At 39.9% G+C, this 19,085-nt stretch overlaps 1 protein-coding gene across 4 annotated transcripts in view; it reads right to left on the bottom strand.

Annotated features, from left to right (window-relative positions):
• LOC114882850 (hemicentin-1-like) overlaps positions 1-19,085 on the bottom strand; it is a 212,536-nt gene that overhangs the window by 67,111 nt on the left and 126,340 nt on the right. For 3 of the 4 annotated variants that reach the window (XR_006830157.1, XR_006830155.1, XR_006830156.1), the window contains exon 15: positions 13,472-13,593. The exons of the other annotated variant lie outside the window; for it this stretch is intronic. The gene's annotated coding sequence lies outside the window, so the exon portion shown is untranslated. The remainder of the gene's footprint in view (positions 1-13,471; positions 13,594-19,085) is intronic. 4 annotated transcript variants of the gene reach the window in all.

The raw sequence follows: 19,085 nt of genomic DNA, 5'->3' as shown, positions 1-19,085 counted from the left end.
GAAAAAGCAATAGTATCCAACGGGGACGGAAGGAGCTGTAAAAAGCATCGAAGCGATGCTTTAATTCGATTGAATTTTAGCAATAAACGAAGGGAACCGGCTTTCTGACTACAAATAGCGAACTACGCATATCGATCAATGAGGTTAAGTGTCGGCCATGGATTTATTTCGAGCAGTTTCGATAGCAAAGTACGCCGTACACTGAGCCGATGGAATGGTATCACGAGCGCTATTAACCACTCGTTATTTCGTTATCGATCGTTCATAAGCTTTATTTCGGTAAACGTGCACCAGTAATTTCGAAGCAAACCTTTTACGACGATGTTGAACGTTTTTGCTTCTTGCAACGATATTGTGGAAAAAGTTAATGACCTCTGAAACGTAAAAACAGAGTAGTACTTCGCTTGATGGTTATTTACCAAGTGAAATAATATCAACCTTTTACCTGACATACTCTTGAACAAAAAAGAAAATCAGAATCATAACTTTCCAATTAACATTTTATATTTTATAGCAAATAAAACCTGTTATAAGTTACTCCTCAATGCCTTAACATTTATTTATATATCTAGACAGAATAATATGAAAAGCAATTTTCTCTACGAAATTTAATAATAGATTTAAAGAGGTTTTATGAGATCTCGTTTCACTGATAATATTGAGAATATTATACGTGTACACCTTTCAGGCTGTATAGTTAGATTACAGCCTGTTCAGCATTTGCAGCTCATATCGGAAGAAACGGGAAATTTCTTCTTGCTCGTCGGCGATTCGCGTATAATGATATTGGCCTCTCAATTTCGTTTCGCGTTATTCGACAACGGTTCGATGCAAAAGTTCAAGATTCTTTTCCCCGATACTAGCGAAAGGAGGGAACGCATGAATGTAAAGTTGAACATTACCGACAGATTACTTTAAGGGCTTTGGAATTCATGAGAAGAAATCCGATTTCTTTCTACTTAGTTCTTACAGAGCAGGTTGTATTTAATGATATCAATTTAATACCGATTATTTTGAAACTTCTACAAAGCCCGTAACCAGTACTGAGTGAAATAGTATCTATTTAATTATTTAAAGGATTAAAGTAAAACAAAAGTTCTCTCATCGTCGATGTATCCTAAAATTTCCTTTAAACAGAAGCAGTATCGTGCTGCTAACTGTCTGTGTTCTCCTTAACAGATTTCCAGACTGGAGATTGTCAATCGAAACAGGACTTCCGGCACGTTTGTTAGCATGTGACTTGAGCACGTTCAAGGCGCAGCAACCAGTTCGAAACTGTGAATTTCGCAAACAGCCAAGGAGAACTTGTTCCCGAGCTCGTGAAAACTAATAAAGCCGAGAACTGCGAGCGCAAAGCGACGAGGAGCGGGTAAACGACGACGACGCGAGATAAGAAGTAGCCGATGGAACGCGTTCGTACGATCTTGGAGACAGGACAACGTGTTCAAACAAATGAGAGAATAGGTTAAGGTCCTTAGAGCGAGAAAGTAATTAAATTGGTACCCTTCTGCCACCTGATAGAGCAGTGTCTCTCGAAAGAATACGATACTCCCCCTTATGGGGACACTGCATCTGGAATAATTCATGGGGTACGGTAGAAAAATTTTTATATCATGGAAGATATTCCTGGACCCCACAGTAGTAATTAAGGATTAATGTACCTTTCACTCCTGCCAAAATCGTACGTTTTACTACGAGTCATTTCTGACAGATTTTTCTAACGACAAATCTTTTCCTGTTCATTGACTTTTCTTGCACTACGTCGTGTGATAAAGTCATGGTTCTTCACTTTGTTCCGGAAAATTTCATCTGCCTTTGTCTTTGATCCTAGAATTTGGACCTCCATTCTCCCTTTGTAGGAAGAGCTATTTAGACGGTTTCATGGATAAAATCTTAGACGCGGAAAAGATCGTACTTTTTGTTAAAAAAGAAAGAAAACGTAAGATTCTCATTAAATAAAGTATTAAGCTTCTATCCAATTTCTTCAACTTCAAGTTTCATTTATTTTCTTTTATTTTTACTTTTCAAAATTTCATTTCCCTTTAAAGGAGAAGCCAATTCGTGTAATTCGATGTAATCACCAGTTTACACTTCTGTACCAGTCTAATTGTAATTGCTGCTGTTTCAACTGTCTTCACGTGATCGTAAAAAGAGTTTAAACTTCAGTTACTACCGTTTCGAGTACCTTTGTTTCTCGGGTTTTCACAAGCCCCTTCGAAATGCACTGCTGCGACCGGGACAATAGAATCTGACCATTCCGAAGCGACTACCGCTCTATAGGTGAATCTTAAAACGGCAATACCGGATATTTGCAGTCGAATCGGAGAGCGCTATGGGGTGAATTCCATCGAATAAATTCGAATGACCACGAGAACAGCCGCCGAGTGTCCCTCACAATGCTCGTATACAAGGATTATTCAAATTTCCGGGATTTTCCTTCCGTAGAAAACCGTCGGCAGAGAATGACGTCGTGGTAAAAAGCAGCCGGTCGAAAATATAAAATTACGCGATTCCGAGACGATTCGAAGAGGTTCTTTAAGACAACGTTCCTATAAAATTCGCTTAGAATGCAGAAAAATATTTTTCTCTTGTTTGCACTTTATTTGGAAAACTCTAGCTCATCATTTATTCCAGCGAGCGTTTGTAGGAAAATTTTTTTCTAGAATAGAAAAATTCTCATGTAGTTCTTTGTTAATAAATTTTGTTTATAATTATCTGTGAAAAGAATCGAATAATTTTTAATTAAATTGACTTATAAAAAATAGTTTGAATCAAATCAATGTTGCAATTATCACAGAAAAATAATAACACGTATGACCCATTGTGCGGTGAAATTAAATTAAAATTGAATCTCTCTTCATGGTCCGCCGTCCGAGGGTTAATACTTTTATGAAATATTATCGTCCACGCGACTTTCATCCCCGCTTCAACTTTGAACGGCATCCCTACTATGACACGGTTTGTATCTTGATACGATAGTCGTAGCCAGATAGGATGGTAGCTCGCGTAAACCTGTCGCAAACCGTTGGCAACCGGTCCGGACAAGTTGCTGCATTTTGTAGGTCAACGCCGGTTCCACCGTGAGGGTGGTTGACAGTTTCTGGAGGGGAGGGAGGTGGGAATCAGCGGCAAAGGGTGAGATAGTCGAGAGTCGAGGCTGGTTGTACGTGTCGTGAACAATAGCCCCGAGGGTACACGGCAACCTGATGTCACTTCCTGCGTCGGTGAAACTGCCCTAATTGTCTCCAACTGTACTCACGGGCTAACCCGTCATTCTCTTCTTCGTCGCGCTCCCTCTGTCCACGTTTACTTTCATTTACTGAATATATAAGTAACAATCGTGGAAGTGAAATTTTTGTCGAAAAATGAAAGAACTATGAATATTCAGAAAAGGTGGTGTAGAAGAAAGACGAAGGAAAATGATTGTGGAAAGTAGCGAAAAAATGGATAAGATGAAATCGCAAACTCTTCAGTGAACCTTTGAATCTTCGGTGAGATCTTACTTGCTTTACTGAAACACGGACTCTATGTTCAGTTGTCCCTTGGGACAGTTTCGTGAGATCGGATACTCTCGTAACAAAGTAGGGAACCGGAGATCGTCTCCTTCGGGGCGCTTCCTGTTGGCCCGTACCGCTCCTATCCTTTGACTCTTTCAGAATTCTGGCTTCGTTTCGTTTACGATCGAGTTTCAGGGTAGTTTCACGTATGAACAGCACGTAGATACCAGCTCGACACGATGCTTTCAGTATTTTTTCAATGGGGTGCTCTTCGTATCGAGCACCGCATAATCCACCGTTTGCGACCACCATTTCAAAGTAGTTAAGGATATTCTAGATCTGATAATATTGTGGTATGACATATGTTTTCTTCTTTACTTTCAGTAAAGTCTAATGAATTTAATGAAATAAACATTCTTACAGGTTGTTTACCGAAACATCCAGGTGCTTACGAAAACAGCTGCAAGAACCTTTTGAGAAAATTTTATGCGCGAACTAACTTTCTGCACGAAGCCAGTAATTTTACAATCTACAAACGTTACGTATATACACTTCTTAACTTGGAGAACCTACTTGTAATCTCAGCCTCTGTCTGAAGTCTGACGTTTCCCTGAAGTTCAACGCAGGTAGAAACTTCAGGTTCTTGAGATCTTAACCCTAACTTGAAGTCCTCTTGAAACATAAATAATTAAACTATAAGGAATGAGATGTAGCTTGGCAGAAATAAAGCACCGAGTTCTAAAATCATGATTTTTTAATTATGGTAAATGGAAGAAGAAAATTCAATTCGTATATATCAAGATTGGTTCACACTGAGATAGATATAATATTGCCAAACATGAAAGCCAGTGAATATATAAAAAAGCAACGTTAGGAAGAATGGATCGAAACAACGCTAATATCTGACGCTTTGTTTTCAGCAGAGAGGCAAATGATAAGTTGGAAGTACGTTGATATACGGCATAGAGAAAAATGCAGGGAAATATTTCATATGGGAAATCATGTTGCAATACCTTGGAACAGATGGGAGTAAAAGGGGGCGGTGATTGAAGTGCAGCAGCGCAAACGGTGATTGCCGATGTCAAAGGAAATCGAGGAGTGGCATCGGCATAGGATCGCTCGAGATATTCAGGCTTTCATATTCTATTTATACTGTACCGTAGTCACCTGAGGCTGTCGCATGCCATGTTACCGGTGGTACTGGTGGTGGTTTTCAACCCTCCACGACGTACGGACATTGTCAAAGAGCCTTTTCTTTGATCGGGAACACTGTTTGTTCAATGATTAGACGTGCCTTTGTTTCGTCCCTAATTTGCATTGTCTTTGAAACCGAACATTCAAATCGACTTTAACGGAACTCTTGTCACGCCACGATCGAACGTGTCGAATAAAGGCGTTTATATAGATATTCACTTTCAAAATAATTCAAAAAATTTCGGGAGCTTAGGGTGAATCTGGCCCCCCTAAAAAATTATTTTAAAATTAAAATTCCATAATTCCAGAATTGTAGAATTTCAAAATGAAATTTCAGATTTCCAGAATGCAAGAATTTCAGAATTACAAAATTATCAAATTTTTGTGGTACTTGGCCCACCCCAGAAAATATCCTAATTATGCCAATGGTACATTTTTAATAAAGTAAGAACTTTAATTCATCCCCAAACAAAAATTTTATTTATGTCAATTGAACGTAAACGATCAATGTAGCCCAAGGCAAGCATTCAAATCATAAATACCACGTATTTTCTAACTTTCAATGTTTCAATGTATGTTAAAATGGAATGTTGCTATAACGAACGTGGTTCCGGAACCAATTACGTTCGTTTCAGCATACCCCATTGTGTTTGTTTGAATTTTTATGTTACTCCCTCAAAGGGCTACTTGTTCGTGTTTGCTTGTTTTCGAAACATACGTTTTCCATCTTCAAACTAAGTTTGTTTTATTCTATCCTCGATGGAAAATAGAAAATACAGAAGTCGGTACACTCATTTTAACATTTTTAAATGAATATTTGCAAACAGTTTTGATATACTTGTTTCAATGTTTGCAAGTCAAAGTACGTAGGTCTTTACTAGGCTATTGTTTGAAAGGCTTTTTAACAAACGTTTGTAACAGGTTTCAAAAATTTTAATTTTTATGGCTTTCTTTACGTTTGGTTATTCGACAAAAGTTGTAAATGGTAAATCTGTTCCAATTTTAAATATTTAATTAAAAGTATAATTTTTAAAATAACGTAAAATGTTTCAATTCATTGATTGATAAAGTGCTATCAGAGTAGCTAGAAACTACTTTAAAAGTTATTCGTATCATACGTCGTTAGATATGTGAAGCACACTCGACTAATATCATCCCCATTTTTCAATAACGATTTTCGGTCAATGATGATCGATCGCGGGTCACAAAGGAATCATGGAATCAATCAACGTCGTTGTCTGACTTACATCAACACTCGAGGGTTTCAATTAATCAATCCATCTGTACAATGCGATTGATTTCAAACTGTTGCCTGACAATGAGAAGAGATCAATTTTAGCAAATATAAAATACACGTCGTATAATTGAGAAATTTAATCGAGTTCTATTGATTGGATAAAAAGAATTTCCTAAATAGAGAATTTTTTTCAAAAAAAGAAAATTAGTTGAAATAAAATTGTTCAATTATTTCCTTGGTTAAATTTAAAATAGAAAATGAAATGAAATCGTTCGATGTTCCAAATTGCTCTTATTCCATTTTCTATACTATTAAATAATACCTGTTGCAAATAATGAAGCAAAATGTTATTTCAAATACTACCTATTTATTTGATTTTTAAAGAAAATCTACTCAATTCTGGTATGTTCTACTTTTACCCTGTTGTCATTTGCATTACTTGCTAAGCCATTGTATTAATTAATTACAGCGGAGTTTCGATAATCAGAGTCAGGATCGATTGACGTTCGTTTAAACCAATGTTGTTTAAATCGATGTTGGTTTAATTCCGCGCTCTATTCCAATGAGGGTCTTGTTGATGCTTATACATACACAGAGTATTTTCCGTAGTATGATTATGCTAACAGACAATTTGATAAATCAAATTATTAAACAAATAAGAATAGAATTCATGAAGATATTGAAATTCAGAGATTAATAAAAAATAAAAAATAAAAAAATTATAAATATAATACCTTGGTTATCGATAACATTTTAATTAAAATTTTTTAATAAATATTTTTTTAAAAGCTATCTTGCTTCAATCATTCATCTTGATATACGAACATTCTATACGTTCAATTTCAAGTAAACCATTTCTAATACTTTAAAAGCATAGCTTTTCACAATTTCGAAAAACTATATAGACAGTTTCTGTTAAGCTAACATGTAATAATGGCTGGTGAAATGAATTCAGCTGGTACCGGGCATCGAGGCACGATCAGAAGGATCTGTTATTAACGACTTTCATCCCCATATCTCCATATTGCATTTAAGGATTTACCGCGGACAACGATTTGTCCGCGACCGCGTTTTACAGTTTCAAAAACGCTCCGATAATACCGGCATTCAAGAGTCGTTCTATCCGGTATTTCAGCTTGCACGCGAGCAGCGTAAGCCCGGTTATCCGACAAAGCCATTTCGAGAATGAAGGTACTCATATCGGCGAACGTCATTTCCTGGGTGCGACAGGATCAGCCCTAGGTAACGAATGAACGTGTACGTAGAAAGATAACGTTCCGTTAAAATATTACTACCGACGTCCATCTTCGTGTTACTCAGTTTTATATTAACAAAGACATTTGATAATCTTTCAATTCAGAATGAAATTCATACATATCGTATATTATCAGAATTTCTGTAACCCTCCTGACGATTTGACAGAAAAATATCAATCATAATTACGCCCAGATTACAATAGTTCGAATTGAATATGAAAAAGTAGATGACTCATATGGCGACTAAAAACTGTAGCAGTTAAATGTGTCACCAGGGAATATGTAATTTAGGTCAATAAAAGCACTGTATAAAAACGACATTAAGCTCAAATTCCCTGTACATTAACCCTTTCGCCATTAAGGGTAAATATAAGTTACACCCCGTGAAACGAGTATATTTGATACTTGAAGTAATTTTAAATAATTACTCGAATCGAAAGAACACGGTGGTGTGCTTTATTTTTAGTTTTTATTTGTTCGCCGAAACGCGACATTTTTATAGTGGAGATACAATTAATCTTTCCGTGACGTATTTATGATATTCCAATAATTTTTATTTTATTCGACCGGATGTAGAGATAATATTTCACGAAGAAATGGATGCCTAGATGTTTATTTATCGTGGAATTACGATGTGTCACATTTGAATGATTATTTTAGGGATAATCTAAATAATTTTTTATATTTACCTTTTTATAATATTTTAGAAAACTATTAAATTTTATAAAATAACAAATTTTCTCGTCTGTATAATCGAATAAACATTCCTATTTAAGGGAACAAGGTCCGTTCGTTGTCCGTTCTATCGAGTGTAGGCTACGAAATTACCGGCCGATTGTAAGCATAGGCAGATCGATCGTAATCTGACGAAGAACTTCTGCATTCACCGCATAAATCTAGCTTATCTACGAAGCCACACTAACCCGAACTATCCTTCTCTCGTAGCCCGGAAGCATCGGCAAACTTGTTATTGTTATTAGCCTCTCGAAACTCATCATGATCTCACACCGACGTAATTTTCAGGACACGTTAAATAGATACCCGCAATTTTAGCCGCATGTACCGGTATTATCGCGCGTGTACCTTCAGGATAGCTACATTCCAGGACAAAAAGATAAAACGTATATAAAAATGCGATATCATTTTTGGTTAGTGATCCGTAGGTACAAACACAGTTTTGCGTTAAAAAGAATTATAATAGATATACTAAATTTATCTGAATATTAGAATGAAAATATTATGGTGTTAAAAACACCGTCCCACCGATCACGATTACGAGCGAGGGATCAGGGTGCGCAAATCCCATTCCACACCCATCTTCTCTGTTTCCGTAGATCAAAGCTGGAGATGTTTTACGTGCTCGATGGCAAAGTGAACCGTCACGATCCTCGAGTTCCTTTTACCAGTTAAAAAAGAAAAAAGAGAAGGAAAAGAAAAAGGGGTGACACCAGGGTAGGGGAGGTGTTGAAAGGGTGTCGTAACGAACCGAACGAGGTGCTAATCGCCCGCACGTTCTTTTTCCACGCGGGGTGGTCCCGATGGGGGTAAAAGAAACTACGCGATTGCGACGCTCTTCAAGTTCCACCCAATCTAGGACGAAATAGTAGCGCGACGGGCGATGGGGAGAGGGTGAAGAAAAAGCGACTCTAACGTCCCCCTTAATCGTTTCCCACTTGCATGTGCAAATTTTAGCGAAATTGTCCTTCACTCCGTAGGCTCTTCCCTTCGAGACGATGGGCGAAATCCATTCAGGGAACACTCGAAAAACATTCGAGCGCCCATTGTACGAGTGGCGAACGTACGTTCGTCTGTTCAGGATGCTTTAGCCTCGTTGATGTACAGCCCCGTTCTCTTAGCTAGGTAGTAAATTTCCGGGTAAAATCACTCAACTGGAGTATCGTGTTAATGGAGGGTGTAAAGCTCTAATCAGCTTCGAGATAGAACTGATTGCATTCATTTCACCGGCTGCGTGCACCGTGATATCGCGTGCTTCATTGGAAAGTACCTTCGAGGTTCGCATAAATGTCCTGGATTTTCATACGAGTATTTTGGAACTGTTAACTATCCATCGGTGAATGGAAATTTGTATGGAGGGAAAATTTTCGGACATTTCGTGATTTAATGCACTCGCCGCTGTGTCACTCGTGTATGGATCTCGTTGAATTTTCATAGGAATTATCGCGGGATATTTTATTTACCTAATTAAAGGTATTATATAGATACTTAAAAATGCAGATGACAGAAATAATGAAATATCCTGATATTAGTTGATGAAAATTTCAACAACAACTATAGTATGCTCCTCCAAGATATCTTTGAAGGGTAACATACCGAGCCAACAAGAAATTTAGGGAGATTTTCCTAAAATCCAATATAAGCCTCGCGCAGCCCTTACTGCATAAGTTACAAGCGTACAACTTTAAACATCTTTAACCTTTGGACCATGGAGAGAACCCTAATTTGAATGTAATTTTGTCGGATTTCCTTCCTTTACACCATCTTTTTCCTCAAGGAATTCTACCATACTTAGCACTGTACACAATCTGAACTCTCTGTCGTTTAACACACACATCTGTACACCTCTAAAAATCGCCAGACGACGAATAAAATCTGACGGTTGAACTCGAAGCTTCAGAAGCTTCATCGAACTATCTATTTCACCGATTCCAGTGCTTTTCTTCGCTCGTTTTCTGTGCATCAACCTCGCGTTTAAAGTTGTATACGTGTGTGCACGTCAGATATCTCGTGCACAGGTGAGTCCGTCTTTCTCGTTGCACACATGGGAACGGTGCTGTTCTGTGTACACACGCGGTCATGCTGAAGAGATCGCGTGCTCGTCGCCCATGAGGTTCACACGGTACTTTCCTCGAGACGTTTACTTTTATCGTCGTTGAGCAGCTTGCACTTCCGTCGTTAATGCCTCGATATGGAAATTCACGTTGGATGTGGACCGGAAAATGGAGGAACGTCTGACGTATTTGCCGGCGTTGAACGTTAATAAAAGGAAGCCGTTTGTCGTGCCACGGAACTTTCGCGTGAGAATGCCGGGCGAGGGGGCGGACGTGGGTGGGGTTGTTCGGCAAGAGGAAAGTTACGGAAGACAGAGAAATTGCACGCAACCACGCTCTTGGAAAATGCGAAGCCGGTCACACGACAAGAAAGCGGAGAAATAAAATCGAACAGCGGTCTGAGCTGCACTTTGACGCTGTTATCAGCGCGCCGCACTGAACTTGAGAGAACAATTCGAAGCTTTCGATCCGATTTCCAACCCGACGACCCTTTGTACTTAACCCGGTTAAATGAAATTTTGTAACGAGATGTGCCTGCTGAGCTGTCACATTTCATCCTTTGTATTCATTTTTATTTTTCAAAAATTCTTATCTCGCTTTCTAAATATCAATGAAAAATTGTAATTTAAGAGTTAAGGTGATGAATTTCTATGGAAATTCAATTCATTATAATTTTCTAATTAGCTGCCTTATTTTCTATTATTATACACCACTATTTTCTAAATCCTCCACTCGAATATTTCAAAAATAGATAGGAAAATACGAGGCAGTGAAATCGATAGCCAAACCAGCTCGTTACTGTCCGATCGAACAAATTCCAAAGTAACCCGGTCTAACGGGGGCGCAACAAGAAATTTTTCAGGGTTCGACTGGGATTATAGGTGCAACGAACGAAAAACAAGTTTGCGCACCGTGGCTGATCGACCCTGACCGCTGAGAGCATGCTATTCTGCTCGATCTCCGCTACCATCAGCGTTGATGCTTCCAAACTGGATTTACATGGCAAGGGTTTTGGACGACGGCCAAATTGGCTGCACCTGATTCCGATCGACGTACCCCGGGCATTACGCTATTTTATACGACACCGAGCCTGATCCCGTGCTACCGGACAGCCAAGTTCGTCCATTCGATTTTACGAGACCAAGTTTCTACGACGCCCGGCAAATGACGGACCTCAGACGATCGACCAGACACGAAGCCGTTAGACAAGACGGTTTCTTGATCGTTGCTAAGGATTTCCGGTCATCCTATAAATTGACCGCAACTACATCCCTCAATCGGGATCAAGATTGCTGGCGAAGCAAATTCTTCTTTCGAACTTAAAAGCAATTACTGACAAAGGAGAAATAGAGAAGTAGGTCATTTTTGATATCGAAGAAAATCAAATGAACGACGGACCATAGAGGAATTTGATCAATAAACCATTTGGTACATAATGGTAATATAATTGAACTGCAATTAAAATCTATAATATCTATGCATCTTTTCTAGCAAAAAAAAAAAAAAAAAAAAAATAACAGTCAGTTTACTTTCGCGTCGTTTCGTTGCACCAAGGTATTTGCCACTCGATTAAAGCCGGACCGAGAACAATCGCGACAGTAACAATTCCTGTTTACCGTAACAGGCACGCTGTTTCACAGTTGATCGTGTGTACTGCTCGAAATTTAGCCGGCACACGTATTCACGTTCCGCCAGTTTGTTTTCGGGTTCTAAACAAATCAGCCGCTTTTTGTTTCAACCGGCACGGCGGGTACCGTCACTGGCGGGACGATGTATATTCAATTTCAACGAATTCGTGCTTCCCTATCGAGTAGCTCGATTTTGAGGGCGGCGTCGTTACTACGACGTGATCGTACTACCCGACATATCCATTAACAGGTAATGCTTTGTAAACGGGATTAAGTGTCGCTCAGATACCACAGTAATTACGTGAAATGGCTAACCAAAATCCTTCCCCGTGGCAAATCATGCCATTGACTACTATCTAATATACCATTGTCTTCGACGCCGCGACAAAACCGCGTCTGATGACTTATTGAGACCTGCTTCCGGTTCACAATAGCCGCGACAAGTGCTCATGACACGAGGAGTATCCGATCTGTTAATTATTTTGATAGCTTTATTTATATTTTAATTTATTTATCTCATTTATGTTTGCAAAATTATGCTGCCGTCGAACTAATTAAAATTTAATTTAAGCATAATTGCTTTTTAAAAGCGTTAATGTATTCATAAGGATCAAATATAACCTGACCTGATCTATGTTCTGTAGTTTAGAAAAATGTTCAACAACAAGTTTAAACTTGTCAATAAAATTAATATCATACATCTATCAACCGTACAATTACATTGTTCACACATTTCATCTGTTTTACAAGTAATCACCATTTGTCCCCAACGCGAACGTTATTTCAGTCGACGATAATATCTTCGTGATGAGTAAACATCCACCCACGCGTTTGAATCATTAATTTCGAGCTTCCATCTTGGTGGAAGGATCGATCGCGTCTAATAATACCGAAACTGGATCGAAACAAAGAAACGTTATCAAATTCTTATCCATCTAGGTCGGTTAAGGTAACCATGGCCGTTCGCCGCAGCCGCAGAGTGGCTCCATCAAGATTTCTGATTAAACCAAACGATTTCGATGAAACCAACGGAAACGGTGAAGAACTCGAGAAAGGAAGAATCTCACCGCGAACGTTAACTGGTCTCTTGCGGGGGAAACTCGGCAGGGTGGTAGATAGGGAGGGGGGTGGGTGACTGTAAAAGCAGGGTGGCTGCTGATTTCACATCCACCACAAAGACGTTCGACGAACGCGAGAAACGAGGAGGTTGAATTTTCGAGGGAAACAGATATAGCCGGCCGGATGAAAACGGAAGAAGGGTGGAAAACGGAAAGTACACGAAGAGGAAATGGTGGTTAGAGGGAAACAGGGGTACGTCGAAGGGGAAAGGAAGAGAAATGAAAGGAGACGGTGAAGAGAGAAGAGATTGGAAGAAAGATAGGAAGAGATATCGAGACAGATAGAAGGAGAAACAGAGAGATGAAGAAGAGAGGTTAACGGGTATGGAGGGGGTGAACCATTGCCGCATTGCACCCTCGCCAACACGATTTCACCTCTATCGATTCGCGATTCTCCGTATGTTTTGTGCCGTTGCACTCGGATAACTAGACACTCTCCCTTTGATCACACGTTATTGTACCCGGGACCCTATTATCCTCACGGCCCTTTTTACTGCTCGTTTCTCGCGAGCCACTGGAGCGCGTCTCGCGTTTCCCTGCTACGCGTCCTTCACGGGAAAAGCTGAGAGGAAAAATCGTTCGTTGATTAACCAACGAGAAGTCGTTCGAGCGTGGATCATTATTTTTCCTCATAAATCAGATATAGTGTGTCGGCCTCGACTTCTTCTATTCTTTTCTCGTTCGTTTATTAGGAACGCACGCACGACGGCTGCGTTGCATGCCGACAAATTTCATATTTAATTAATTCCTACCTGTTCAATTCCCGCGAAGGCTGAGGGGGTGGCTTCGAAAATCTTCCGTCGATTGGTACTTCCGGTGGAGATATTATGTCCATTACCGTAACTTGGTCCTTCTTAGGGCATGGGATGGGACCCTGAAAAATGTGGAAATATTAGAATTATGGAGCTTTGGAATTTTTAGGATCTGGAATTCTGGAATTTAAATATTTTTGAAATTCTGAAATTTTTTCATTTTGGAACTTCGGAATTTTGGAATTTTAGAATGGTGATTGTCTACAATTGACCCCTCCCTAATTATGCCAATGATTATAGCTGGTGAAGTTCGATGAAAGGAAAATCGCACGCGGTTAAAAAGAATGATGAATGAACGTGGTACATGCATCGATCGATAGAGAGATATAATTAAATGGGGACGAACGTTTATGTTGGCCAAGTAATTAACGACTGATTTCGCTGATCCTTGAGCATGCTGTCGTGAGAACGGGCATTAAGTGTGTCAATCTCTGGTACGCTTCCTGATTTTACATCAGGATACCTCGTTGAGCGTATAATAGTTGATGCGATACACACTATGGATCCTAACACAATCATAATTAATTCACTGCGAGTTACCGGAACTCGTTGCACATAAGTGCTGCTTCAACAAAGGCTTCGCTTCCCCTCTTCATTCGTGTTTCAGGGATTCGACGAGTTTGATGATTCCAGGTAATTGTCGGTAATTATGTAGTTCCTTTCCTCATTAAATTCGAAATTAATCGATCGGTCATTTAAATTATGACTGTGTCTATGGTTCATCGTCCAAGGGTTAAATTGAGATTAGTTAATTGTTCAGCATTTTAATTTATATTCTTCTAAATTAAAAGTTTCATAAAAGCACTCCGTTTATCTTAAAACTCGAAAATAAAGTAAATCATGTTATACTTCTTAAGTGAAACAACCATATAAATACGTTGTTCGCGCGAGTGGTTATGCGGTTTTTTCAAACGTTTAAGAGAACTCTCGGCACCGGTACCTATATTCTTCTCTGCTGTTCTGTCAGGAGGAATTTTGCGCCTTTCGACCCGTGGGATTTAGAAAATGCGGTACTTTGCAGCTGTGCAATGTGGCCGACCCCATGCAAAGCTTGAGCTTGCGCCAGGAAGCTCTGGTGTACAGTCTAAGACACAAAGTGCCTGAATATTACATGCTTTTGTGACGATCGCAAAGGGGGTTTGTTAAAATTTTATTAATAAACTTTAATTCTGTCTAATAGTAAATTAATCATTTTTTAAGGAACACTGTGAAATTTAGAAAATGAAATTGTGGTAATCATACAAACAAGACAAAGTGTATTAAATCTAGGGATAGAATGTGGTCACGTACCCGTTTTCGCGAGAACGACTTTTTGAATACTGCATCAGGAAACTTTTATTCCTCGTCGTGTACACGAATAAAACTCCGTCAGCTTTCTTGTCGTTTCGTTACGTCGAGTTTTCTACTTCGAAGCGATGGGGCCCGTTCTTTGCGACCGTAAAAACGTATTGTGTACAGGAAAGCTTGCGCAATAAATTGTATAATTTATTTGAGCCGAACGCTGAACGAATCCATTCTTTATTATTGTCTTTTATTTAACTATTAAAATAAATTTCTCCAATTCCAAGAGCTCAGACGAAGTGAATTAAATCTGAAATGAAGTATCTAACTGGTATTCGTTTTTCGAACGAATGGCTTTCTGAATTCAACATGAGAAAACTTTCACAGGATAGTACACTCCGGAGTTGGTAAATCCTCTGGCGGCTTTCGCGGTTATGTTGTCTCCAGAATCCTGGATTTCGAAAAAGGATCGCAAATACTTCTCCGCGAAGCCATTACATTATTTTACTACTGGCCGTATCGGTTGAAATTACAGCCAGAGTTTGTTTCAAAATTCTTAAATAAATTATTAATTAAGTTCAAAAGAAAAAACATTCATATTCACATAATCAACTCAATATAGAATAATTATTTAACACCTACAATTAACCCTCGAACATGGGGAGAGCTCCTATTCTAATTTAAATAACCCCTGCACTTTTATTTTCTACCCAAAATACCATTTCACCCAGGCCTGGTTAACATTAACGACACCGTACGAAACAGTTACAAGTACAAGAATCCCAACTCCGTAGGAATACCTGCTAAACTTCGAACAAAGTTAACCGCAAAAGTTGCCGATGCCGTGGGCCATGCGTATCGTTACCCGGGAGAGCGATTTCCGTAAGGTCGCGTAAGAAAACTTCTTTCATACGGCACGATGCATCCCAGTCGGCGTACAGTGCCGGGCATCTTTCTTTCCTGCCCCGTTTCCACGTTTCAACCTTAAAATCGTCCGGTTCCTCTTTTGCGGCAGACAGCTCCCGATACGACGACGAGGATGGGTAGCGCGCTGAGATAGGTCGGCCCGCCTGTTCATCGCAGCGGAGCGGAGGAGCAAGGGTGCGCCGGAATCCTCGCAGAAAATTCGTTGAAGGCGTCGAGGTTTACCCACGTAAACGTCTTCATCCCCCCGAGTGCACGGTCGGATGACCCGGGGGAGCGTGCACCATTCCAGAATGGAATCAACCGACGACTTGAACCATCCTCGGGCCAAGGTAAAACGGGCCGGGGACGATGACGACGAGCGTTTCGCGAGCTTGCTTATGACGCCATAAGCAGTTGCCTCGTTGAACTCGCTGGAACGTGCAGGAGCTCGCTCGTCGAGAAGAGAGGATGAGTGTGTAGCCAAGTGGGTAGACACCCTTGGTGTACTAGAGCTAACCCCCCTACCCCCCTGGCATCAACCAGTGTACTCGTTTAACGGTTTGCTTATCCTAGTCTTCCCCATGGCTCGTTCCTTACTACCAAAATGGAGCACGATGTCGGGGCTAATCCGTGATAAACTTTTGGCAAGCCTATGCACCGATTTAAACGCCCTGCTAACCGGCCGGATGCCTCGGACGTGTTGCAGAACGCGGAATGTTCAAGGCTTATTACACGCGCATCAGAGACGGCGAAAAGTAGGTAACAGCCTGAGTGCAGCGCGGATGGAAACGAGTTTATCGCGTTATTATACTTTTCCTGCTTGCGAAACGACAGAGAAACATGTGGATGCTCGGATGCATAAGTCGGGGCAGCCGAGTTGTTCACTCAGCAGGTTATAGAGATCGTTAAAACGTTTGGCTGACTCTCGCTATCCGTTACTACTCGCTGCGATGGTAGACACAGCACGTGACTTTTCCGATCTGGCAAGTCAGGGAGAACCACTTGCATTACGAATGCGAAAAGACTATTCTCAGCTATTTATTTAAATAAATTTTAAACTATCTAAAAATTTTAACATTTGAATTTACTATTTTTTGCATCTATTAAACATTGTAATTAGAAACCTACTCTCCGGTTCAACCAGCGGTCACCAAACGATTTTGCTTAGTTTATAATAGTTCAGTTAACCCCTTCGGCTGTGCACAAAACCTCGGAGTCGAGCTGCGGTTAATTTGTAACCAACGTGCACCCGTTTTGCCTAACTTGCCACGAACCACTCGTTGAGCCCACCTAAACTTACCCATTCACCACTTCTAACTTCGGTACAATTCAAGTACCGTGCAGAGGGTAGGGTTGCCCTCTCACTTTTAACTTGCTTCGTTATCCGCCGAATCAGCGTGTCGCAGTTGGTTTCGACAAAATGTCATAATTCATCGTTCGCGGTACACCCGGCCGGGGGTTAATACGCCGGCGTGCCAGTACGGCGGCTGTGAAAGTGCACTCAGTACCGCCAAACCTCATGCATAATCATATATTTACAGTGGCGGGGGTGGTAGCCGATCCCCTACCCAACGCCCTACCACCCCCTCGAACATAGATGCACGGACATACCGGGGACGAGCACATATGCAGCTGCTACTAGCGCTGCTTTAATTAAATATTTGCATGCAAGTACACATACTTCCACGAAGGTACCGAAAGCCACGACGACTACGTGTGCCACGAGTACCAGCACTATTTCGTGACGTACGGCTGCTGCACCCAGGCTTATGGTGTACACTCCACTGCAACGTATGCTTCCTTTGCTTTAAAGTAAAGGGAGGTGCATTTCATTTATTTCCAGTCTTAGTACACCCTCCTGTCGTTGTACGTACAGAGCAAGGTTGAATTACAATTAGTTTGATAAAATTTTATTTATTAAAGATACGAATTGTTAATTTTCAAATTTAAAACTGCAAATTGCTATAGTACAATAGTGTTATTAAAAATTTATCTATTCTGTTCTTTTGTTCATCGTTTCATTAGTTATATTAATTTCAATTTTAAAGTTAGGTTTGAGTACTGATAAATGGAAGCATACATTGCCCGCGACTGTACACCTTAAAACTCTATCTTCTCGTTTCTCTTTGCTACCTCTCCGGAGAGATTAACCGCAAAGTTGGCATTTATAAACGCATATTCGTCCACGAAAAGAGTTTGATTTAATTCCCTGAAAATGATAAATTTTACAATTCCGTCGTATGAAGATTCTACACTTCTATAATTTCATTAATTAATAGTATTATACTCTATTAAACTTTTGTATATAAATGTAACTAATTACGTATTGATCCTATTTAAATATTAATAGGACCGACTAGATAGGTAATGAAATCAAATCCAATTATTAATTTAACATTAAACTAAACATTAACCGGATTAATTACCATTTGAAATGTTTTATAACCTGATACCCTAGCATTTGAATATTGCATTTTAGTTACAATAATCGTGTAATTCCACACCATAATCCTCCAGTTAAAATATGAACCACTTTTCTCCCCATTCTAAAATTCATCCAAGTTATATCAGTAATTCTGTAAATAACGAACGTTAATCGTTATACCGACGACCCTTCGCTTTCTTCCATCCCTATTGACACGTGCCCGTGGCAAACATCGCAACACGTTTCGAATGTAAATGTTGTTACACAAGTTGCTTGGTATTCGAGCACAGCGAGTATTTTAATGCGATTATGGTAACGTATGTCGTGCAGTGATATCAATGGTGTGCCGTGGCTTGGTCTACATCCTATTACCCTGTCCGCAGTTTGAGAGGATTGAATATGTAACGGTATGACTGTGCTTGGAATGTCAAGAAGGAAAATTGAGATCTACTGCTCATAGCCTAACGGAAACGATGCAAACTTCCGCTTTGACGTGGCTTCATATTTAAATCCTAGTTTCTTGTTCATTAGACTTTCATCTTCGCTTCGTCGTAGATTCGTTTGAATCTAAGGCATACCTATAAGTTAGCAAGCTTAAGCTTTGAGTTCAGAATGTAGGTTTCATGTGATTGGGACTTAAACTTTCACCGGGCTCTAATTTTAATTAATTAATTAACAAATCTCTACCCCGATTTTCCCAAAATCTCGATTCCCAATTTGCCCCTAAATATGTTTATGATGGATACGGCTCTGTCCTTAAGAAAATGCAAAATGGCCATCGATTTTTTGAAAAATACCCCCTTCAGGGTATCGCGTGTGCCTTGATTTACGAGTGTGCTCGCGTTTCCAGGATGACGACGAGGTTATCGCTGAGAGTTCGTTTTAATCGAGCCACTTAGCAGATCCCTTTCGCTTAACTGATTCGTATATATTCATCAGCGA

Source organism: Osmia bicornis, chromosome 15, assembly GCF_907164935.1.
Source record: "Osmia bicornis bicornis chromosome 15, iOsmBic2.1, whole genome shotgun sequence".
In the NCBI taxonomy this organism is placed as follows: domain Eukaryota; kingdom Metazoa; phylum Arthropoda; class Insecta; order Hymenoptera; family Megachilidae; genus Osmia; species Osmia bicornis.
This window is presented reverse-complemented; position numbering and strand designations above follow the sequence as displayed.